Below are 25,915 nucleotides of genomic sequence, written 5' to 3'. Positions count from 1 at the left end.
GGCTAAGTACATGCAAAAATCAAAGATTTGACAGCCAAAACAATCGTTCATGATTGTTTTGTTCATTAGTAGGATAGCCATGCAAGGCTCCCATGAGCTTGACTTAAAGGGAACCTGAGCCAAAGCTTGTGTTAAAAATCAGATAGTTACCCTGAAGAGAGGTAAGCCTCAGGGTCCTACTGAGGCTGCCCTTGGTGGTTGAAAGCCCCCCTTCACATTGGGGGCGAGGAGCTCCTCTCCCTGGATCATGTCCGTGCAGTAGTCATACATGCGCAGTAGCACAGAGCCCTTGGCTCAGGCTTACTGCGCACGCGAGGGTGGGCTCGGGCGGCTACTGCACGGCCATGATCCAGGAAGAGGTGCTCAGCGACAGGGGACAATGGAGTAGCGAGGGAAGCTTCAATAGGATCCTGAGGCTTGGGTACACTTTAACTATCTTACGACTACTCCATGCCAATTAGCATGGATGCGGTGGCAGCCCCAGGAGCGCTCAATGACAACTGGTTTTGCAGGAGATCATGCGTGCCGATGCTTTAATGACGGAGCTCCGCTAGGAGACTGTTAGATGCTGAAACCGCCGTCTAAACTGAGATCTACGGCAGCGCTGTACTGGGGACAGCCGTGTGACACAGCTGTCCCCCTGGGAGGCACAGAAGCAATCAGCCTAGGACAGCCGATCGCGGTGATTGGCTGGCGGGGGGAGGTAGGGATATAAAAATTATAAAAAAAGGGCAAATTTATTTAGAAAAAGCAAAACAAACAAACATTGTGGGAGTGAGAAGATGGGCTAATCCAAAATCTGTCGGTAAGGTTACATTTCTACTACCTACTGTAAGTGACTGCAAGATAGGAGAAAAGTAATTTATGGCTCATTTTACCCTGGGAGAAATGTACTTCTTATTTGTATGTGTTTTAAATTTTAAGATTTTTTTCGCGACAATTACTCTTTAATGGGTTAAAGAGGAACTGTAAGAAAAAAACAGCCCCTATGGAGTACTTACCTCGGGAGGGGAAAGCATCAGGATCCCAATGATTGGATTAGGGGCTAGCAATGGGCATGAATGGGCAAACATACATTTGTCTAATACCAAAAGTCCAGCTCTTTTGGTGACTCCAGCCCAGCCAATGCTTAGCAAACCTGACACAAAATTCTTAACCTAGAATCCTTTGTAATGTGCCATAGAGAGGACAGGGAGAGCGGATTATTAGAAAAACAAATTCAATATGAACGATTGTTGAAGACTGAGCTGCAGAGAACAGGTTAACTATCTCCCAAAACTATCACAATAATGTCAGGTAACATAAACCGCACTATACAAAGTGCTTGATTCACAAAGCCGTGCAAACTGTTTAGCACGGGTGTGCTAAACAGTTAGCACGTGAAGTGTCGTTCGCGGACTTTTGCGCGCGCAATTTGCTGCGATTTGCGCGATCGCAGACTTTTGCGCGCGCAAAAGTCCACGATCGCGGCAAATTGCGCGCGCAAAAATCCGCGAACGGCACTTCACGTGATAACTGTTTAGCACACCCGTGCTAAACAGTTTGCACGGCTTTGTGAATCAAGCCCAAAGTCTTTGTCTCGCACACGCTAAAGGATTCCACTTAAAGTGGACCCACTTTAAAATCTATTTTCTAAATTATAATGATAAATAGCAGCCTTTTTTCAGCTGCATGATGACAAATCAACAATATTTTACATTTATTGGAGGAACCCCTCCCTTCCTTTCATATTACCGGGACAGAATCCGGCAAACTGGTGGAGTAGATGGTGTCCGGCAATGGAGGAATTGCTAATGGCTGCCACCTGTATAACCCTAGTTATGAAAATAGAAGGGTGGAAAGCATGCACTGAAATGCTCATAGGCTTGAAGGAGTGTTTATTTATCTTTGTATGTGTCCGAGTGGTGCAACTAAATATTTTTAATTAAAAAAAAATGTTTGGTTTGGGTCCGCTTTAAGTTCATACAGGGATTGCTAAAGCTGAAAAAAGGGGATGACGCCCCTTGTTGAACATATGCATATGAAGAAGCTAGCACATCAAATAATTATCTTTATTGATATCTTACAAATAAGCCAACGTTTCAGACCCACGCAGGGCCCCTTTATCAAGGCACACGTTGCACTAGGCAACAATATGTCTGCCACTTCATGGCAAACCTAAAAGGATAAGTGGGGAGTCTATGCTCCTCTTCGCACTCACAGATGTGATGTGCATCCAGCGGGCGGCTACAGCTGTGAGTGCGAAGAGGAGTAGAGCCTCCCCATCTAACCTTCTAGGTTTACCCTGAAGTGACAGACAAATTGTTGCCTAGAGCAACGAGTGCCTTGATAAAGGGGCCCTGCGTGGCTCCAAAACATTGGCTTATTTGCAAGATAACAAAAAAAGATAATTCTTGGATGTGTTAGGATCTTCATATTCAAACAAACTGCACGTCTGATTGTCGTTTCAGCTTTCAGTATGCCCGATTTTATTTCAGAAAGGAAATCTTTGCAGGTGCATATCAACAGACACTCATATAAATAGCTATTTAAGGGTCAGCACACTCCAGTTCCCGAATTGATCACATCGCTCATCACCGTGTCTGAAGTGACCTGGGTGACTCTGCAGGAAAGATAGAGTATCAATTATACTAATCATTTTGTACCATATCTGCTGGACACAAAGTCCTTTTATTTTCTTCCAACAAAAGCACACTGAACAGCGTAGACATACGGCTGTTTATGAAATGACATCTTTATTCCTCTCTTTTGTGGCAGTAACGGGAAATGCACACATTTTGTCATAAGAATGGCGATTACAGCTGTTGTTTACTGCAGATCAGTGCCGTTCTGAGTCCGTAAAATACGCTGAGGACGTCCAGTCAATTCACAATTACAACTCCGTAACAGGAAGAGTCATGTTTTATTGAACGGGCAGATTTATCTTCCGTGTAATGTACTGTACAAGGGGTTTAGTTCTGTGAAGGCTGAATTAAGCTGAGGAATGAATTTGCGGCCTTGCTGCCTGGTTACTTTGTGAGTGCAGTGAGAGCAATGCAGTTGTGCCCTGTTTCCACTTATATGCTTTTCACAGTGCAAGCGTCTGATGATTTGTATTCATATTCACTTTCTCATAGAAAATCCAAAATGTTCAAATTCCCTCTGTATGTATATCTTGATTTGTGTTTGTTCAAGATGGAAATAAGATTTGAAATATGAATTTTCGGTTAAAGCGCCAGCACATATGTATATACCCATATATCCTCTAATATAAGTCGACCTTGTGTATAAGTCGACTTCAGTATTTGACCCTCTTAAACTGGATTTTTTAATTGACTCAAGTATAAGTCTACCCAGCAAAGTTAATGGCTGCACTTGGGGACCAGGAAGAATTAACAGCTGCACTTGGGGATCGGGAGTGGTTAATGACTGCACTGCCTACAGTATTACAGCCATTAACCCCTCCTGTCCTTTAAAGAGACTTAGAGATGAATAAATAAGAAGAATCACTCAGTCGATGCCAGTCAGGACTGACGTCACTGAGCCTGTTACCGGGGCTCACTGCGGCTGAACGGCAGAACGTGGGAGGACGGCGTGGGACTTAGACGTGTTTATGGGGTGGGAGGAAGCCCCGGGTAAGTACTGATTCTTCTTTTTTATTCATCTCTGAGTCTCTTTAAAGCTCATGGGAACCGAAATTTTACTAAAAAAGTCAGATACTCACCTAAGGAGAGGCAGGCTCTGGGTCCCATAGAGCATTCCCTTTCCTCTCCCGGTCCCCGCTGTTGCGCTGGCTCCCCCATAGCGGTATTTCGGTCAAGTACCACTGTATCCCCGCTGAAGAGAGGCTTCGGAAATGCTTTGGGAGCCTGAGTGCTCCCAAAGACGGGCCGCACTACACTGCGCATGCGCCCACTATCACGCACTTGCGCATGCGCAGTGCAGAGCCGCCTGTCTTCGGGAGGACTCGGCTCCCGAAGACTTCTGAAGTCCCTGCGGTGGGGGATTTGACCAGGGGAGCCAGCACAGCATGGAGGGCACCAGCATAGGAGAGGGAAGGCTCATTAGGACCCTCTCCTTCCCTCTCCTTAGGTGAGTATCTGACTTTTTTTATTTAAATATGGATTCCCATTAGCTTTAAGTGCAGCCAATAACTCCTCTAGACCTCCAAGTGCAGCAATTATTCACTCCTCTTCCTGCAGCCAAGTGTTTTCCCCCTGTCCTTGTTAATTGTTGTGGCCAGGACTTTCACACCTGTGTTTTCTTGGCATTTCCTTTATCAAGAAAGTGTCACTTAGCACAGGTTAAATTGCTGTAAATGGGAATGTCACTATTAGTACACACATTGCTCAGTGTGCTCAGTGTTGCTCGTGACTCGTGTATAAGTCGACCCCTATACTTTTATTTAGTGAGTCAGGCCTAAATATCTAGACTTATAATCGAGTATATATGGTATTTGTTTTTATTATAGGCACTTGTATTGACCTGAAGAAGCAGGCCAAGCACCGTGAAGTGCGTTGTCTATTGTGCGTTGATTAATATACCTCTTCCATTAACCAATGGAGTGTCCTTCTGAGAAGGTAAGATATTACACTTCTCATCAATACAATTATCTATAGTAGTATACTACCAAGGGCACCTCCACCTGTGTTTTTAGAAAATTCCCTCTAGGCAATGTAGTGCAGTACAACTGGGAAGCACAATACATCCTATTCAACAGGTAGTTTCACACTATACCCATTGCGGTGCACATTCAGAGAGATAGGATTGGAAAGCAATGGTGTTAAATAGCCTTATTGCCTGTGTGATGCAACACATAGAGTGGAGCATACAGTCCATAGACTTATTGGTACAACCACAACCAGCATGCGCCAGTCGGTAACGCACAGCATGCTGCACATTATTCCGATAGATATACACCTCAAATGCACCAGTGCAGAAGTGCAATTATATTGACTGTTGCACCACACTGCAAGGTATGTGATGTGAAAGGACCATGATGCTTTAAAAGAACACATAGCAAACGCATAGCCAGAAAATGCCCCCCAGTATAGGTAGCCAGAGAGTGCAATCCCAGTATAGGAGGCCACAGAGTGCCTCCCCATTATGCGATATCGGAGAGTGTCCTTCTCCAGTATAGGTAGCCAGAGAGGGTGTCCCCATCACCATGCAGAGACACTTTGGAGGGGGTGTACAACTCATCTCTCCAGGATCCGGCAGGTACATGCGACCCTTCTTCATCCTCTCCTTCTAGATGTTCCGTCTCTATGATGCAAACATCATCTGTCTTCATGTGCCAGATAGCGATCGCACCATATGTGGAGCACCTAGGAGGAGAGGAGGAAGACAGGTTGAATGTGGTCAAATGATACGTACACCACTCCGCTGTGCTCTTTGTATATTGCCCCTCCTGATGGTTGGGGGATACCGCTTTAGAAAGTGAAAATTACCCCTAAGCCACACTCGGGATTGCCACCAGGGAGGTTGATAAATAATACCTTCCCCCACCTTGATTGTTGAGTTTCCACTGAAAGGTATCCAGAGCCTATGTCCTCTCTGTAGTCTTCCTGAAATTGTTAGCTGTGATGGGACATCATTGTAGGTCACAGCCAAGTTTCAGCTGTTGATAACACCCATATAACTTCAGTTTCCAAAGCACAGTGCTTAGGGGGTAATATTTGACTCCTCTCTCTCTTTTATTCCTCACATTCACTCCCTAACCAGCTCCTGACATCTCCAACTCAAAAACATATCTCACATCTGATCTTTTCTCACTGAGGACACAACTAAATGTTAGTACATGCTCTTATAATATCTCGTCTGGACTATTGTAATATACTGCCTTGTGGACTACCAACTAACAGACTGGCACCTCTCCCATCTGAACTGAACTCGGCTGCTCGTCTCATGCATCTTTCTTCTCACTCCTCCTCTGCTGCTCCTCTCTGTCAAGCTCTTCACTGGCTACCAATTCACCAGAGGATCCAGTTCTAACCCTTACCTACAAAGCTCCCCCACAATCTCTCCCCTCTGTAGATCCCATTTCTACTTTCCAGATACCAACCCAACCGCAATCTCAGACCTGCACATGACCTTCTTTTGACTTCCTCTAGAATCGCCTCCTCATATTCATATATACAAGATTTCGCAAGTGCTTCACCTCTCTTCTGGAATCCCCTTCCACAACACATCTATCACTCTCCAACCTTTGATATGTTTAGATGCTCCATCAAAACTCACTTTTTCCGACAAGGCCATTCCCCCTTTGACGGCTAGCCAAGTTCTACTCTTACTAGATAACCTAAAAAACACACTGCCTCTAGGTAAGAATATTCTATACTATTCCCCTTCCCCCCCCCTTCCATTAGATTGTACGCTCAAAAGGGCAGGGTTCTCTTACCCCTTTTGTGTCTTGGAATTTATTTTTATTCTTGTTACTTTTTTCACTGTGGAGTCGGTCCAAAAATCCACCGACTCCGACTCCTCAGTTTAGGATTCCACCGACTCCGACTCCACGACTCCGACTCCACGACTCCGACTCCTCTAATTTGCATATTACAATTTTGTTGATTAAAAGTATGTAACATGAAATTCGTCTCTTAACTGCCAACGCTTAGGAATTTTACAAGACAACTGAAGTGAGAAGGATATGTAGACTACTATATTTATTCCCTTTAGACTAAAACTAGTCCTTGGTAAGAGTACTTGTAAAAGGTACAAACCGGAACAAAGAACATCTATCAGGCCCTAGGCAATGTAAGTGTGGGTACATGTAAGAATGATGTGCAGGTACTCTGCAGGGGAATGAGGAGATTGTAAACAGACAACACCTCTGTGTTCAATGTGCACAGCATTCTCAGTGGATTCCCTGTAGCTCTGTGGGGAGTGCATATGTAGAGTATAGTACTACTGTGTAACAAAGTAAACCTGAGACAGATGAAATTAAAGTTTTATACATACCTGGGGCTTCCTCCAGCTGCCTTCAGGATAATCAGTCCCTCGTTGTCCTCCTCCACCACCTGGATCTTCTGCTATGAGTCCAGGTACTTGAGCCAGTCAGGCGTAGTGCGCATACACACACTCCGCCGCCAGGAGCATACTACACCTGTGCAGCACTATTGCGCAGGTGCAGAATGCTCCTGGCTGTGGGAGCGGCATGCGGCCGGACAGCGCTGACTGGCTGAATTACCAGGACTCATAGCAGAAGATCCGGGTGGTGGAGGACAGCGAGGCACTGATTAGCCTGAAGGGGGCTAGAGGAAGCCCCAGGTATGTATAAAACTTTACTTTTCATCCGTCTCAGTTACCCTTTAATTTGTAGTCACCAAACCAAATTTTAATAACACATCAAATTATTTGATTTCATCAGCAAAGGGAGTGCATACATTTGCATAAATCAGCATCAATGCAGAATTATTTCCATCTCGTTGACCATCTCTATTAGTGACACAGCTACACATCAGGCTTTATTCTTACAGCATAGATGTTATTTAGTATATATAAGAGATTCCTGTGTACACATCATATATACAGTCACAATCAGATATGTATATCTGACCTTAAAAATACGGGGACTGCTTTATTGAAGCAGCACAAGTAACTAATTTTGATTGGTTTGTTTTATTTTTGTGGACTAAGCACAGCTATTACTGTATATATACATTATTTTTAATGACTATTATCTGAGAAATAGAACATTTTATCATATTTTCTATTTTAATTACAGTTACAAATTCATTAGGAGTCGGAGTCGGTGCATTTTTTCCCGACTCCGACTCCAGGCACCCAAAATTGCCCGACTCCACGACTCCGACTCCACGACTCCGACTCCGACTCCACAGCCCTGGTAATTACCAATTCTGTATTTTGTATATTGTTGTATACCATTGTCTGTATTATTATGTACCCCATATTTGTTTCTTACTTTGTACAGCACCACAGAATATGTTGGCACTTTATAAATCAGTAATAATAATAATGTACAGTGCTATATAATTAGCTGGAGGCTAGTCAAATGAATGGACAAGTGTTTATAAACAAGGTTACCATAGATTTATGTCCTTGCTGAATTCGATTTTTTTTAATGTATGTATTATGAGCACAAGTGGAGTAGATAATTCACTATATCACCTAAGCAGGTTTTACATGACAATCCTGTAATCCTCACATAATGAGATCCTTTATTTAATGATGGCTTTCTTGTGTCAGAGATTGCGCAAGCTCCGTCCATCCAGTTTCTGTTATGCTTGACATTGGTTTTTCCTGCTGACTGAATAATAGTCATATATTTAGTGTACATGTCCCGGAGGCACCTAATGAATGAAGCCATTCAAGGTCGCGCCAATGACGCCAAGTGACTTAGGGTTCATAACAAACTCCTAATGATCTGGCTGAGAAACAACAAGGAAAAATGCTGAATGCTTGGATGAGATGTTATTATGCCAGAAGGAGAAATCTAATGTTATGAAGGGAAGCATCCAGTTTCGCTGTTTGCGTACTTCTTCTGGGAGTTTGTTATCGTAATATGAGATATATTGTTACAGAGCCATTTTCCAAAGTTCATTGAATGGCTTATCTCTGCCTGTGGTTCTGAGTTCTCTTAGGTGGACAGCCAACAGTAACCTGCTCTTAGCCAATATCAACTGTGAGCTGAAAGGACCACCATTGTGAAAAATTTTAAAATATAAAATACCTGTGTATGCATACTTATAAAACCTATATTCCTCCCAAAGCAAAATTCAGTATAAATTACTTTTCTCCTATGTTGCCATCGCATACAGTAGGCAGTACAAAAATCGAACTGATCTGACAGGTTTTGGACTAGTCCATTTCCTTATGGGGGATTCACAGTATTTCCATTATTCTTAACAAAAACCCTCCCTGGAAAGAATCTATAGAGAGATGCCAACCAGCCTTCCTACTTGTTTGCACACCAGTTGTACTCAGCAACTGTCGTTCAGTATGTGCTTGTTATTAAATAAAGAAATCCTTGAGAATCCTCCAAGAGGATGTGGGCCAGTCCAATTGTATACAGGTTTTGGAATAGTCCATTCCCTTATGGGAGATTCTCAGTATTACATTTATTCTTTTAAAAAAAACTTCCTGGAAAGGAGGATCTATAGAGAAATGACAACCAGCCTTTCTACTTGTTTGCACGCTATTTAAAAGCGGCATCCACACTCGCGATCGCTGCACTTTTTATTGACCTGAGGAAATGGGCCAGTACCCGTGAAACGCGTTGTCTTTGTTGTGCATCATGAAACTTAATTTCTACCTATGTGGTTTGTTCATTGATGGAGGTAAGACATAATTTCTTCTATACTATACGATTTAAAGTTAAGTTATATTCTTGATGTCTTCTTCACGACTTTTTAGCTTGGTTGGCTGCAGACTTCCTGTATGTAATGAACTTTTAGTGAACCACCCGGAAGCCACAAACCAGAAATAACAAAATACAAATACGCATGACATACATATCCACATTCATCTCCACCCAGTTTCTAGAATGGTAGAATGGTTCTAGCCAGGTATAGGTGCACCCATATTGATAGTTAGGTACAGTTGCCGCTAGTATAGGTTAGCCAGGTACAGTTGCCCTGTTTCTGCCTTGTGCTATCCTCAGATTTCTGCCGCCTGAGGAAGTCGTCTCACTTGGCATCATGGGCGGACCAGGCCTGGGTTTAGAGGGTGGCCATCGGTGGACTGCAAGAGGATCCAGGAAGCCTCTGGACTCTCTATAGGCTTCCCACTTCTTTGGTAAATATATAACTTTTTTATTATTATTATTCTTTTTGCTTCAGGTGTCCATTAAAGTGTACCTCAGATAACATTAACGAAAACATTTATACTTCTCTGGGGCTTTCTTCTCGCCCCCCCCCCCCCCCCCCCTTAGGCTTTTGGCTCCCTCGCCGTCCTCCTGGGCTGCTTCAGTCGTCGGCTGGCCGGCTCGGTCTCTCCCTTCAGTTGGCTTAGTTGTGCAATACTTCACAGGCACAGAACACTTCCGGCAACAGGAGCGTCATGTGGGTGCGCACACGCAGTAATGCTGGACCTGAGCAAGGGACAGCCCGGCCAGGGGACTATCGGAGCAGCCCTGGAGGACAGCAAGGGTGCTAATGGCCTAAAGGGGGTGAAGGAAGCCCCAGGTAAGTATAAATACTTCAGTTCATTTCATCTCATCTCATCTCAGGTTTCCTTTAAATTCCTCTGTGTGTTCTTCATGCGTGTTATAATACTGTATTATTTAACTGAGTGACTTCTGAGTCTTGGCCAAGGAGCAAGTGCAGGCTAGTTAAGTTAGTAATGGGAGCATCTGTAGACCTGTAATATAATAAAGTCTGCTTAATAGCTTGACTCAGCAAACCTAATTTGGCAGAATTGATGGGTTTCATCTGAATGATTTTGTTTTTCTTTCTCAAAGGTCACCTTTAACCTACTTTCTTAAAAGAACAAATTACACTAGGCCTGGTAACTCACTGCTACTAAAGAGGCATAAGAAATAAACAGTGGAGAAGTGTGACTAATGATCGACTAAGTGCTGATGTGAATACTGATCTACTTAGGCTCCCTACATTCGCATTTTCAGCTGCGATTGACGTGACGTTTGGTGTCCGCAGAGAGAGTAGAAGTGGATAGACTTCCCTTTCTGGTGTCCCCATCCATGCGTTGTGATTTACAGTGGAACAAATTCCCACAAACGCATTGCGATTTCCATGAATAGAAATCCCAACCGTATCGCAGAGAATCCCACAGAAACACAAGTGGTGTGCATTGCGGCAGCACTTGCATTTCCCAATGCACACAAGTAGGGAAGAGACCTTACAGATAGAGCCCAATGCTGCTATTTTATACTACTTCCTGTTAATCTGTCTTTTAACGGTTTTAGCTATTCTTGCCCTCTATTCCCTCTCCTCCCACCTCAGTAAAGTTTTCCCATTCCGACATTCTCCTCCCCATGCCCAGCTACATTTGGAGCACCTCAAGGATCAGTCTTTGGTCCCCTTATCTTCTCTATCTATATCTATTGTCTATGAACACTCGTCAACTAATTTGGCATTCAGAATTACTTTTATGCTGCTGATATCCTAATCTGTTTGTGTGCACCTAATGTCATTTCTTTATTTCTTTAATATCTTGTGTTCCTGACGTTCTTATTGCTTTCTCCTCCTTCATGTCCCTCTGCTTCCTGAAATCTAACAAATAATCTTGTAATATTTCTGCCTTCTGAATCTGTTCACCTTCCACTCTCGATTCAAATCTCTCTTTCAAACCTTACATTAAGAAAAAGTGTATTAAAGAAAAAGAAGTGTTTTTTTTTTCTTTCAAATATAATAAATGAAAGAAAAACACATTAGGCCCCATTTCCATTGAGTGCTGGCAGCTGTCTCCGAGATGGACGCAGCACTGATGCTGATGGGAATCCGCATCTGAATCCCCCTTCTGTGCCAATGTGCGGCAATGTGGATTCCGGTGCAGTGTGCAAAAAACGTGCATTTTTTCCCCCTGTACATTAATTAATTTCAATGACCTGCGATTCCCCATCCGAATTCTTGGGCGGGGAAATGGAGGTGATCATGGCCAGTAGGCTTTAATCCGCTCCCCAAGTCCTTTTAACGTCTTGTCTGCCATGCAGGCTGGTACTCCCCGTCAGGGTCTTTTCTAGCCCCAAAGATCAGTGGCACGTGCCCCGAATCTATTCTGGTGTGCCCCGGATGTCCCCTAGGCAGAGTCAGCTGTTGTGCCTCAATGGTGTGCATGCTGAGAGCTGTGGTGTATCATTCGCGATTATGCTGGGTGCTGTGGTGCCTCTATGTGCATACTGGGCTCTGTGGTCTCACTCTGAGTGCTGTGATTCCTTAAGGGGGGAGGTATACAGGGAGCTGTGGGGGGGGGTGCATGGAAGGGGGTCCACTAAAAGGTCAGGGAATGCTATGGGGGAACTGCCAGACAACGTGGCAGCAGGCCAGCCCACCCAGCAGAAAGCCAGACCGGCCAGCACAGAAGCCAGGTAACTCTGCCTAGTTATACACTGCCTATTTGTGTGATATGCTACACAATTTTTTTTTTTTGTATTAATGGAGAGGGGGCTTTATCCAACATTTTGTTGAGCAGGCCTACTTAGACCGCTGTTAAGGTGATGTACATTTCGCTCCACCCATGACCACACCTACATTCTGGTGCGTGGCCACAACCATTTTCCGGCTGGAGTGCCCAAAAGTGCCCCCTATCTCTTAGGATCCTAGCAACGCCCCTGCTCCCCAGAGGCTTTAAATCCTACCATCATGGGGCTCCGCCTCCTCCGCAATACCAGTGCACATGGTCCATAACATCGGGGGTACTTTGTAAAAGGTGGACAACGAACCTCCCTCTACCTTATCCCGCTGCAGAGCACCCTTGCCCACATCATGAACTGGAAGATCTTTCCCAGCTCATCCTCAAGAAATGAGGGTCAATAGCCTGACTCATGTGGAGGTAAGCTATTGGGGGGTTATTATTATTATGGTTGAATCTGGAATTCCTCTTTAAAAAAAGAAGGAACCACCAGATGTCCATTCTTCCCAAGTAAATAGATACATGGGTAGTTTTTACAGTAAGTTGGTTTGTTTGTACTCTTCTATTATTTATTTGATGCACTGGGCATACGTGTGTGCAGGTGCTGGCTAGGGATGGTCGGAAATGCAGATGTAAGATTCCGCAGGAATTCCAATTTCACCAAAGCCGTTTTCCACGGAGTCCTTTTTTTTTTTTTCATTCTCTGATTGACCAAATACTGAGTTGACTCTGCATTCTCTGATTGCTCCAATGCTTCCAAGTTCTGTGATTGTGCTAAAATTACCAAAATGTGGTAATGCGGTATTTCTGTAGAAATCTGCTTTCTGATAGAAATGCAGAAATGAATCCGAATGAACATCCCTAGTGCTGTCCAAAGTGGCAGTGTGATGATTAGCCATGTACAGGGACATATTCACCGTTTCCCTATTGACTTCACTGGAGCCATGCCTGGCTGCTCTAGCAGCTAGCCTCAGCTCCAAAACTGCCATAGCTCTCACCTTTATATATAAGCTGACGCTCGCCAGGTGCTTAGGCAATCACAGCAGCGCTAAGCTGAGGACTTACAATGCGCAATCCCTCAGCTTAATAAATGTAGGCCTCTAAGTCACTGACCCAGAACAAATATGCAGATCATATGTTCTGACTCATCTTCCAAGTACATGACTCAAACTACTGAAACCAAATGATCACTATGAGGGCCAGGTAGTTCACAATAAAGATATCAGCCTACATGTTTTTCCCACTTTTCCTTTGAATTATGTAAATTTAACCAGTTGATAACCATAGGCTTACACCCCCCCTAAAGACCAGGCTATTTTTCACAATACAGGGTTGTGCAGCTTGGTCAGGGTGCTGCACAGCCCTGCAACTTAGCACACAACTGGCTCTGACTTCCTTTTACTCTGCCGGAAGTCTCTCTAATCGCTGCTGCGATTTTTTTATTTTTTTTTTTTAATAGGAAAGGGGAGGCTTTTCCCTCCCTCCTTCCACTCCCTCCCTCCCCCCTGTGCCGTCCTAATCGCTAAAAAGGGAGGCGATCTGCACTTATCCCCGCCTCTCATAGCCATCTGCCTATGACAGGGCTCCACTCCCCTACCTAATCCGGGGGACAGCCAAGTGTCTGCTGTACAGAGCTGCAGGAGATCGCAGTGCTGTACAAAGGTAAACAAAGGGGAATTATCTTCCCCTTTCGGCGGAAAACAGCCTGCTAGCCGCAATCACGACCAACAGGCTGATCACGGAGCGGAGCTGGCAGGGAACGATCACGCAGGCATGCACGCATTCCCGGCCCCACTGCAGCTCCAGGACTTGACGCCAATTGGCGTTAAGCGGTCCTGGGGCGGCCGCATCGGTCACACCCATTGGCGTGAAGTGGTCGTTAGGTAGTTAACCAAATCTAATATTTGGGTGGAGTTAGAGTATTAGGGCATTTTTCTACTGCTAATTGCAATCGTAAACACAATCACGCTATGTTGCAAGCAGCAATTTCCACTTGCCGTCATTTATGGTGTAGCCACCAGGAACGGAGCGTGCTCAAGGACGAAAATCACGCAACACATCGGTTACGTTCAGGCTAAAAGACAATGCACACGATGAGCACCCCGATTTACATGTAAACTGTGGTGCTCTTGTGATCACCAAAACAGCTGCGATCTGTTTTTTTAAACGGATCACAGCTTGTGGAATGGGACCTATCACAGTTCCGCTATCACAGTTCTGCCAGGTTCCTGCTGCGATCCGTCGGGTATAGGATGCTTTTGTCATTTGCAGGGTGAGAAAAACATGAGCGGTAAAATATTTTGACTTGCCTAATGGTGGAAAAGACGCATGGTGGTGCAATGGCTATGCTGTTTTCCTACTCACCTATACAAAGTATAGGCGCAAAATCGCATGAAATATTCAACAGGACAGCAATTGAATGGAAACGTTCACCACAGTGTCCATTCATTTTCATGTACCTAGTATTTTACAATCCACAAGGGATCGGAATCAGATTGTAAAATGCTGGTAGTGAGAAGGAGCCCTTTATCTTTATTAATACAAGAAATAATTCTGCATCTATTCTAGACTGTTAACAAGTCAACCCCGGCACTGCCACATAACACCGATCCTTTGCTCACTACCCTGGCTACCCATAAAATGGAGAAGCCTTTTCAAAACTGGCATGCTAACATTCAATCCCTGCACAAGCTAGGCCCCGGATACCTGAAGGATTTGTTACAACTGCCTCACAACTCTCACATGAACCTCAATCAAAAGGATCCAATAACTTGAGTCCAACTAAAAAGAGCCAGAGCTTTCTGTCATGCTGCCCCTACCCTCTGGAATGCTTTACCAAACGTAATGAAGACAGCTCTGACCCTGGACACGTCTAAATCAAAATAAAAAAAAAACGCCTGTTTAGTCTGGCATTTATGATCACATAACCCATGTACAGATGACTATGTACTGATCTGAGACAAGCTTGTGCGCTTTGGGTCCTATTGAAGAAAAGCGCTTTGCAAATGTTTCGTTGTTGTTGTCATCAGGAATCCAAGCCACCCATACACTTCGGCAAGCAGGTCAGTTGTTGTGACGAATAATTTTCTGTAATCGTTGCCAGTGCCAGAAACTCTTCAGAGGTTTAGTTTCTTAACCGTGGAGCTGTACTTGCTCGACCGGTTCCCTTGCCGGTGATGTACACTAACACGCTGACGATTCCTATTTGGCGACATGCTTGCTGAATGTATTTCCTCTGGGCTGGAAATGCATGTAAGCCGCCTCTGGGCATAAACCTGCGTCACAGAAGCACATGACTGGGGATCAATGAGCCATAACGCAACACCAATTCCCTGAAAACAAGTACTGCAAGGGGCAAGAGGTGCTATTTTACATAACTAATGTCCGCAGTTGTGAAACTGTTATGCAAGGCAAATGCTTCTCTCAAACCTGTTTTTCTGACCGAAGTGTTTACTAATGTTACACTAACCACAAAAGAATCCCCAAGCACCTCGGGGTGACCCAAAACCACTAGGAAAGTATAGGGCACTAAAAGAGACTGAAAAGCCCTCCTACTAAAAACAAAAGGTATTTGCGATAATTCAGCTTTAAAGAGACTCTGTAACAAAATTTTGAGCCTTATTTCTTCTATCCTATAAGTTCCTATAGCTGTTCTAATGTGGTCTGTCTTACTGCAGCCTTTCCTAGTTGCACAGTGGCTGTATTATCTCTGTTATATGATCTAATCTTCTTTCCTCTGTCGGGCTGAGGCAGTCAGGCTGGAATGTGCTGTGCTGCTTGTGATTGGATAGAAGCTATACACACCCTCTCCAGGCCCCCTGCACACTGTGTATGACTCACACACTCAGCTACTCTCAGCCTATCACTTGCTATGTCTTTTGTTTGTAAACACTGCATAAAAATGGCAATTAAAAGCCAGGATCGCAGCAGGGAGTGGCAGAAACAGCACAGAGGGGCTCAGGAGAACATAATGAATAGAATGGTATGCTTTTTATTGTAAGAATTTTACAGTACAGATTCTCTTTAAGTGAGCAATTGTGGTTACCCACAATGCATCACTACTGAGTTTGGGATTTATAAGCTATAGGGTTGCTATACACCAGCGGTTCTGGATTTAAGCCTGGCTTCAGGGGCATAAAGAGATGATTTGCATATTCAGTAGTGATGCACTGTGGGTAAGCACAGTTGCTCACTTAAAGTGAAGCTGAGATGGTTCACTAGCGTAAATTTATACTTATCACTGACAAAGATAAAAAAAAAGTAGTGTGGTTCCACCCCTACAAATTATGTCCACAATTCAATATGGTATTTGACACATTTTCATGTCAGGGCTATGTACTCTGTTAGCGCTATGGATGCACAGGTGGTGATCTCTTTTCTGACATGTTGTGATGGCACTTTATGGGATATGGGTGTATCCCTTTTATGATAGGGATTTACTTTGCATGTCGAGGGTGTGTGGACTCTTTAGCCACTTCACAGTGCTACATGGTTTTAATAACCTATTATTATTATTATTATTAAGGTTGGGGCGTTATATTTACCAATGCTATTTTTTTGGTTATAGACCGCGCTGGTGTTTTTATGTCCTAGACTTTGGGTAAGATGGATATATGATTATATTATATCGTGGCCCTTTATCCTGATCTGCGCATGGGTCTCTAATGGTATGTACATATTTATGTATCTTTGACAGATGTTTTGTTTGTGGTGTGCCTCTGAGGAAGCGGCTTATGGCTGCGAAACACGTGTCAGGCATTTTTATGTGAAGTGAAGGTCTGATGTTATATCTACACTTATCACCTGCTTTCTGAAGAAACAATTGAAGAATAAAAGAGAACTCTGGTTCATGAAAAAAAACCCGTTTGCGTGTATATATTGAATTGTGGGCAAATTTATACTTACCTGGGGCTATCTCCAGCCGCATATGTACCGTGGTCTTCCTTGGCCCCTTCGTTAAGCCACTATGACTCCCGGTAATCCAGGCAGTCAAGGCCTTCTGCGCATACAGTACGTGGCTCAGCCGCACCCCTTGTCGCGCTTCCGTCCCCTGGAGCATTCTGCACCTGTGCAGTACCGAGGATGGGCGCACACGGCCGAGCCGCATATGCGTAGCAGCCCGCGACTGACCGGATTACCGGGAGTTATACCGCCCGGACGAAGGCGCTGAGGTTGGTGAGGGAAGCCACAGTGCTTATGGGGTTGGAGGAAGCCCCGGGTAAGAATATATTAGCCATAGTGTACCATCTCTGGTACACTTTTTAAAGCTGAATTATCCCAAATGCCTTCTGTTTTAAGAAGGCGAGTTACACTAACCACAAAATGTTCTATGTTGTGTAGAGAAATGTAACTGTGTAAAAAATAAAAACAGTTACAAGTTTAAGTTCAAATGAATAAAACTGCTGACATGAGATATTCTAGGGTTACACACAAAGTTAATTGGTTTATCCCCAAGCCTCGATAACAGAATCTGGAGGTTCACACAGATTTTTCACCTTTTTCTAGCTAAACTCTCCAGATTTCGAGCGGCTGGCACATGCCATTTCCTCTACTGGTGAGAAGTTTCAGTTTGACTGCTCGGGGTGGTCTGCATATAGGGCCTCAAGTGCATCTAATCAGTAAATAGTGTCTCCTGCTACTGACTATTTGTTTCTCTTGCCCTGAAGTTATGTTTCCTTGATTCGATTTTTCTTTTCTAGTGTTTTATTTTTAACTAGTTGAGTTACAGTATTTTCTTTACTTGTCAATTCTTGAAGAATGCCTAACAATAACTTCTCTTCTGCTCTGTATTAAATATTTACCTAATTTTATAAGTATACATTCTGTATGTATCTTGACTGTATGTTGATTTTTTTACTTAAAGTGGACCTGAACTCTTGCACAGGGCAGAAGGAAAGCATACAGAAATGCACCCTGTATTGCTTTAGAGAGTTTAGCCTGTTTGATTCCCCCTCATCTGTGCCTAATCGCAAGTTGAAATTTGATATCTCCCCGTGTCACCTGACTGCCACCTGTCCTGGCAGATAAGCTCATTTGAAAGCACAGGATATTAAAGGATAACCAAGTGACACATGACAAGATGAGATAGACATGAGTATGGACAGTGGCTAGCACACAAATAACTATGCTGTGTTCCTTTTTTTCTTTCTCTGCCTGAAAGAGTTAAATATCAGGTATGTAAGTGGCTGACTCAGTCCTGACTCAGACAGGAAGTGACTACAGTGTGACCCTCACTGATAAGAAATTCCAACTATAAAATACTTTCCTAGCAGAAAATTGCTTCTGAGAGCAAGAAAGGGGTAAAAAAAAGGGGAATTTCTTATCGGTGAGGGTCATACTGTGGTCACTTCCTGTCCGAGTCAGGGCTGAGTCAGCCACTTACATACCTGATATTTAACTCTTTCAGGCAGAGAAAAAAAAAAAAAGGAACACAGCATAGTTATTTGTGTGCTAGGCACTGTACATACACGTCTATCTCATCATGTCACATGTCACTTCGGGTATCCTTTAATAAAAGATTTGATACTTACCTGGTGCTTCCTCCAGCCCCATGAGCACCGATGCGTCCCACATCATCCTCCACAGAACTTTTGTTCGGCCGCAACGAGCCCCAGTAATCTGGCTTAGTCGCACCATTTAGCTCTTCTGCGCTGGATCAGTGGGGACAATGGAGGGAAGACTCTGGACTATCCTGGAGCTTCCCACTACTAAGGTCAGTGTTGGTTCTAGACTTTTTGCTGCCTGAGGCAAACCTATGAGGATGCGCCCCCCTGTTCCTGATTTGGAATGATTGCACAGCACCCGACAATTTACAAGTCAAATGAAACACTGCTGCTTTCCTGCCTCCCCCCTCCTCACTCCCTGTCAGACTCCTCACACAGCACAACAAGCTGCTTTTCCCCAATGATGATCTCTTCACCTCGCTCTACTCTCGCTTCTCCTCCTACTCTAGCTGCATGCTGTAAGTGCTACTGTGTGTTAGTGTAAACACACAGTACAAACATGCTGCCCCTGTAATCTCTGCACCTGATGAATTTGCTTGCTTCATGAGAGAATCGGCCCTGACTAAACTAAGTGCCCAATTTTCATTTCTCCTTCCACTTCATATTCATGTTAAAGCAAGTAGCAAGGACTCCTGCTGCGTGCAGCCAATGACCTATCCTGGAAGATGGGGAAGTCTAGGCAGTCCATATTCCAAACATGACGCAGATGCATGCTGTTCTTACAAAGAAGTACAGATTTAGCTTACATTCTGTTCTGAAAATTTACACATGGAAATAGAAAGTTAGTTTTTAATTACGCTATGGTGCAAAGGACTTGTGCAGCTCTGATATACGGTATGTTTATAGCTTTTTTTTCCCCCCCCCGACAAAAATTGAGGTTCTCTTTAAGCACATAAAGAGCTAATTTAAACTGTAATTCTAAATGATGAAATTTGGATTGTGTTGCAGGTTTTAGGGCCAGTTTTACGCAGGAGCAGAACAGGAGCGATCTGGTGCTGTCCTGTCTGTCAAAGCCTCTTTGTGCTCTCTCAGTTCAACATGTGCGTCTTATAGCCAACACTGCCAACTGTCCCTAATTGACAGAGATCAGCCAAGCAGCAAAGTGTTCATATAATTTATTTTAGGATGAGACCAAACAAAACAACAGTGAATGCCACGATCAGCAATGTGGTCTAAAGGCGCATCCCTGCATGTCAGCAAAGCCCCCCCCCCTATGCCATACGGCCCTCAGAACCAGCACTGACCTCAGGAAGTGGTAATTACAAAAAATGCATATTGTGTGCTTTTCCCAAAAATTATTTTGTGTGGCTTATTAGGCTGCTTATCTTTGTAGCTAAGTCAACTCTTAAAGGACACCCAAGGTGAAAATAAACTGATGAGATAAACAATTGTATCTATCCTCCATCTCCTAGAAAGGACTTCATTAGATACCCTACAATTTTTTATTTTATATTAAAATCTACTTTAAGTTTTTACTGTTTAATTGTTTCTGCTCAGTGACACATTCATTGAAGTATGCCAGAGCTAAAATCTATGAACTGTTGACCTTTTCTATCTCTTTCCTGCTCTCAGAAGCTATTTTCTGCTAGGAAAGTGTTTTATGGTTGTAATGCCTTATCAGTTACGCTGAATCCAACCCAGACTAGACCCAGACAGGAACTGCCACTTGCATACCTGATGTTTAACTCTTTCAGGCAAAGAAAGGAAAAAAGCAACAAATCAGAGTTATCAGTGCGCTTGGCACTGTACATTCACATGTCTAGCTCATCATGTCACCTCGGGGATATCCTTTAAAAGATACCTTAGCCCACACGAACGGTTTAAACTTCGGATCAGGAGGGTATCCTTTAAGGTTGCCATATGCATAGAAATAACTACCAGATTCAACCATCAGATCAAAGCTGACAGGGATCTTTCTGATCTGTGATGCACACTAGGAACAGATTTGAATAGATTTCAGTATGAAAAAAAAATATCAAAGTGCAGTGTTGCACCGTTGGATCCAGTGCAACGCTATGGGCTGTCGATCTGCCCCCACTCTTGACCCTCCACTGATTGATCAATATCTTCCATCAGGAGCGATCAACCAATTTGATCATTTCCGCTGCAAATCAATTGAACCAGCCACCACATTTTGATTGTCATATACTGTATAACTGTGCATAGACAGACTTTTTCACTTCCAATTTAGGGTGTAAAGTGTGTGTGTGGGTGGGTGGGGGACGGGGGTATATGCTTATCCAAAGGAGCTATATGCTGGTGATGTGTACTGGGGACTGGAGCTCTAGTGGTCAGTTCAAAAGCTGCACGGGACACTAGAGGGCAAGCCAGAGTGAGAAAAGGCAGCTATACATGCCAAAGCACACTCCACAGCGCAATCAATCTGCACCCGTCAGCATGCTACAAATAGGCACTCTCCATGGGGGCGGCGTTGGCACAGTGTATGTGTTTGTGTGTGTGTGTGTGTGTGGGGGGGGTGGTTTCAGCCAATCCCGTTTCGCCTGTCTTTTTAGGCCAGGGGGGAGTTTGTCAGATTATTCATGGGAGGGCTTATCTGTGCATATGTATGGTATTTGTTCTGGGAAACTGCCCTTTTTTTAAATTGTGCACCAGAGTCCATTGATATTAGTTGAGGCCCCGGAGTGTGGGGGCGTGAGTTTAAGGAAAAAGTACAAGGATGAGCATTTGCAAGAATGGCCTGTTTTTGGTGTTTTTTTTTAATGAACCATTATTTAAGCCATGGAGTTAAAGGACAACTGAAGTGAGATGGATATGGAGGCTGCCATTTTTACCGGTATTTCCTTTTAAGCAATACCAGTAGCCTGGCTGCCCTGCTGATCCTCTGCCTCTAATGCGTTCAGCCATAGGCCCTGAACAAGCATGCAGCAGATCAGGTTTCTGACATTATTGTCAGATCTGACAAGATTAGCTGCATGCTGCTTTGTGGTCTGATTCAGACACTACGACAGACAAATAGATCAGCAGGACAGCCAGGCAACTGGTATGTTTAAAAGGAAATAAATATGGCCGCCTCCATATTCATCTCACTACAGCTGTCCTTTAAAGTATTGTATGTCATAATGATTCAGGTGCTGAAGTCATGTTAAGACACACTTTACACATGTATAAATATACCTGCACACTGCAAGCATGTCTGTCCTTGGGCCAGATTATTATTATGCAAATCAGGGAACTAGATGAGCAGGCAGTTATTTATCTGTCATCAGTATCCTGTGTTTATGTTTCTATAATTGGTATTTTCATGACAGCATGACTGCCGGAGGGCATGTTCCAGTGTAGTTCACAGACATGGTAACATGTATTTACTAATCTTGTCTGGTTGGAAGTTTTAGTTGAATCCAGTGGACTTCTATTTTTCAGATCCAGCCAGTTTAGGATTTTTTTTAGGGGAGTGCTACCCCCTTTCTTGTTTCTTTACTACAGAGAGCGACTTCTTAATCCTGAGTGAGGACAGGTCTAATCTCGTCACCTGCCTATTGAGTGGTTGCCTGAATGGTAACCCATGTTTGTGAGTATAAATTCTCTCACTAAACCACTTACCAATTGTCTTTAACATACTACACTATATTGGGCTCTCGTTTTTTTCTATTTTATTTAGGATTTTTTTAGTTGTTGTTCTTTATTAAAGTGGGCAATAGAATGCTAAAGCTACGTTCATACACTAGTTGGGGCATCTCGGCTTAGAATCATGGCCGGATTTCTGGCAAGGCCACATAGGCCATGGCCTAGGGCACCAGATAAACAAGGGGCGGCCTGCAGACAGTGGGCATTATTTGCAGGGCATTATTTGCAAGTGTCCAAACAAATGAAAGTGATCAGGATAACTGCACTATTAGTACCAGCTGGCATTTGCCTGTGCTGTGCTACAGGCAGCTGCAGTCCGTTAACCAAACTTTTGTGAACAGTGTGTGACTAGCAAAAAGCCAGACCTTGTCCAATGACTAGCAGCTGCAGGCAGTTACAGAAGGCCGGGTCTCACGCACTTGGTGTGGGGGATGAAAGGACCCGGGGCAGCACCAGCAAATAGTACAGAATACAGAAAGCAGCCTCTCACAGTACCCATTTCTTAATTATTGATGGCCAGCGCTGTTACCCTGGAGACAGCAGTGGGTACAGGACTCACTTTTACGTGATGCTGACCCCACCCAATGTCCAATTGTGAGCCACTTTTGACTGTGTGTGTGGTGGACGACTCCCACCACGCCCATCACCTGTAGATCGCTTGATTGACCAGTTCCCCCATGTGACGTGATTGATTCACTTCACGTTGCCATGGAGACCTCGGCATTAGCCACAATAGTGGACACCATCGGCCCAAAGTTTTTTGGGTGTGTTTCGGTTGGGGCGGCTGGTAATAGTCGGCCTTGGGCGGTAAGAAGTACAAATCCGGCCCTGCTTAGAATGCAGCATGTGTGACCAGTGGCGGACCTGGCGTTGGGCGACAGGAATCGGCCCACACCAGGTATTTAGCCTGATCAGTGGTGTCCAACTGGTGGCCTGTGGGCCAAATCCGGCCAGCCAGGCCTCCTACTGTGGCCCCTCAGCTGTTGTCTCATCCCCTACTAAGATACCCCCTCCTTTGCTCCGCCTCCTTGGCCTCCTTTCTGCAATACTCATGTGGCTCCATTCCAATCCAGCGCAGAACCTCGCCGATCACCTGCAGGCCGCTCAGCCCCAGTCACCAGCTATTTCTTTCCACGCTGGTGTGTTACACTTGAACTCTTTTAGGCCTGAGGCCCACTATATGCGCTTTCAGCTGCGCTGTGGGATTGCCGACAATTGCCAGCGATCCCAAAAAGTGCTACACTGATGAAAGTCAATGGTGGTCAATGAAAATCAATGGTGGCGAACCCACACCTACGATTGTAATTTGACCATATCACATTCATGGGCCATGCAGCATTTTTGGAGCAATTGCGCTCCAATCAAAACATAGTGACTTTGTGGGCATTTTTAATGTTTAAATGATGTTTAAACTACTTGCCTGAGTTCCAGCTTCCAGTGCGTAGCCCCGCCCCCTAGCACAAGAGGTCAGCCACACTTTTCAAAATGGAGATAGAAAAGCACCTATGGCCTCTTGTGCTGGTGGAAATTAACCTTGGGAGACTCCGTAAGTGTTTTAAAACTTTATTTACTCAGGATACAGTTCTCTGGTGTTCAATGCCTCATTGCTCCCCTATACAATACCCTAGTGACTTGTACTCCTCCCTCCCCTACACAGTTCTCTGGTGTTTAGTGATCTTCACTCCTTCCCCTATACGGTTTCCTGGTGTCTAGTGGCCCCACCCCTCCCTTATACAGTTCCCTGGTGTCTAGTGGCCCCACCCCTCCCCTATACAGTTCCCTGGTGTCTAGTCCAGCCTCCCCTATACAGTTCCCTGGTATCTAGTGACCCTCCCCCTCCTTTATACAATTCCCTGGTATCTAGTGGCTCCCCTTCCACCACTAAATAGTTTCCCGGTGTCTAGTACCCCCACCCCTAAACAGTTCTCTGGTGCCTACTGACTTCCCTCTCTCCCATGATCAATTCCCTGGTGTCTAGTGTTTTCCCCCTTCCTACTCCCATATGGCTTTCCTGGTAGTCTAGGGTTTCACCCCCAGTATAGCTTCCCAATTGGTTTAGAGTGGGCAAGCATAGTGCAAAGTGGGGAAACTACTTGAGAGTTTTGATGTCTCCTAGTGTCAGATTTGGCCACTGGGACAGAGTTTGATATGTATGTAATAGATGTTCCTGTTGCCTGTGTTCTGGTGCAATTATGCTACTTCCTTCAAGCCAACAAAAGAGCAAACCACAGTCTGCACAAACTGGTAGCCGGTGTCTGGCAGCTTCATTTACCATCTGATGAGGAGAGCAAGCTTAGAAGCAGAAACTGAACTTCATGACAGACATCTGTCACAGTCATCAGAAACTAGAGCTTCATCCCTCTGGGTTTATGGGATAAGGTATCGCGTAACATCCCATTTAAGTGGCATTGCACTACATTGCAAAGCACAGGTATATGTCTCAGGAAAAAAAGGAAAGTATCAGCCCTTAGGTATATATATATCGGAATTTTGTTTTTCAATTATCCAGACTAGGAACCACATTTGGACAACAGCAACAACTAGCTTGAAAAATCGGACAGGAATCCCTCGAATAAGTCTTCCACAAAAATTAGCGGTAGGTTGTTCTATGAGATGTTAAAGTGGACCTGAACTTAGAACTTCCCATCTGCTGTAAAAGATATGCAACAGCATAATAACCTTTAAAGAAAACCTGAACTGACAATGAAAAGTCAAAATAAGCTTACACAAGTCATACTTGCCTCCCATGTAGTCTACTCCTCAGTGTCTTTCTCCTGTCCCGCGTCCTGTTTGTTCACTGAGATCAAGGGAATTTTCCGTCCTCCATTTTGAAAATGGTCATTACCTATAACAGCTTTCTGGTCAGCACACAGTTAAACTGTAACATCGCTCACTTGAGCCATAGGGAAACATGGACTTTACCTGGTACATCAGTTTTCCTCTCAGCTATAACTGACAGCAACTGATATTTTACTGACAGCAACTGATATATTTCAGTTCTGACAAAATATTGTCAGAACTGGAAGGGATTATTGTCGGAAGAAAATGGTGAGCTTCTGAGAGGAAATGATGGCAAGGTAACTATGTAATGTTCATTTGAAGTTACCTTATGTGTGTATTTTAAATATTTTTACTCAGTACAGGTTCTCTTTAAAGAAAAACTTATTTGTTACAGCTTACAGAACTCCTACAATAAATCTGCAGTGTGTCTACTTCCTGCTTTCATGAAAGCAGACAAAGGGTTAACAGTCTGTGTTTACATTCTGCACGCTCCCGGCCACAGAAGCACGATGGGCGAGTGCGCACAGCCGGGCTGCGCAGGTGCGTCAGAGCACGTCTTAGCCAGAGTACCGGATCATCCAGCGGGGGACAGGAGCGGTCTGGGGGGATGGCAAGGGACCAAGCGGCTTCAAGGGGGCTGGAGAAAGCTGCAGGTGAGTATAAAACCTGAGACAACTTTAATACAATTTAAGTGAGAGGCATAAAGAGGAAAGTGACAGCAGTGGCAGCAGAACCACCACTACATGGAGAATAGAAAGAGTTTCTTAAAGAGGAACTGTCGCGAAAATATTAAAATTTAAAACACATACAAATAAGAAGTACATTTCTCCCAGAGTAAAATGAGCCATAAATTACTTTTCTCCTATGTTCCTGTCACTTACAATAAGAAGTAGAAATTATGTCATTACTGACAGATTTTGGACTAGCCCATCTTCTCATGGGGGCTTCTCAGGGTTTTCTTTATTTTTAAAAGCACTTAGGCCTAGTGCACACCGAGCGGTTTTTGGAGCGATCCG

The 25,915-nt window shown here is 44.2% G+C and overlaps 2 long non-coding RNA genes across 6 annotated transcripts in view; both read left to right on the top strand.

The window, feature by feature from the left end:
• Positions 1-25,915, top strand: part of LOC137532304 (uncharacterized) — a 312,890-nt gene that overhangs the window by 9,188 nt on the left and 277,787 nt on the right. For 4 of the 5 annotated variants that reach the window (XR_011023901.1, XR_011023904.1, XR_011023902.1 and 1 more), the window contains exons 3-4: positions 4,451-4,559; positions 7,706-7,825. This is a non-coding gene — a long non-coding RNA (uncharacterized lncRNA). The remainder of the gene's footprint in view (positions 1-4,450; positions 4,560-7,705; positions 7,826-25,915) is intronic. The other variant, XR_011023903.1, reaches the window with a different exon arrangement.
• On the top strand, positions 9,626-16,890 carry LOC137532305 (uncharacterized). Its single transcript, XR_011023905.1, has 3 exons — positions 9,626-9,735; positions 16,598-16,630; positions 16,727-16,890. It is a non-coding gene; the product is annotated as an uncharacterized lncRNA (long non-coding RNA).

This window comes from Hyperolius riggenbachi, chromosome 9 (assembly GCF_040937935.1).
Source record: "Hyperolius riggenbachi isolate aHypRig1 chromosome 9, aHypRig1.pri, whole genome shotgun sequence".
Taxonomy (NCBI): Eukaryota; Metazoa; Chordata; class Amphibia; order Anura; family Hyperoliidae; genus Hyperolius; species Hyperolius riggenbachi.
The sequence above is the reverse complement of the archived record's forward strand: the minus strand, read 5'-3'. Positions and strand labels throughout refer to the sequence as shown.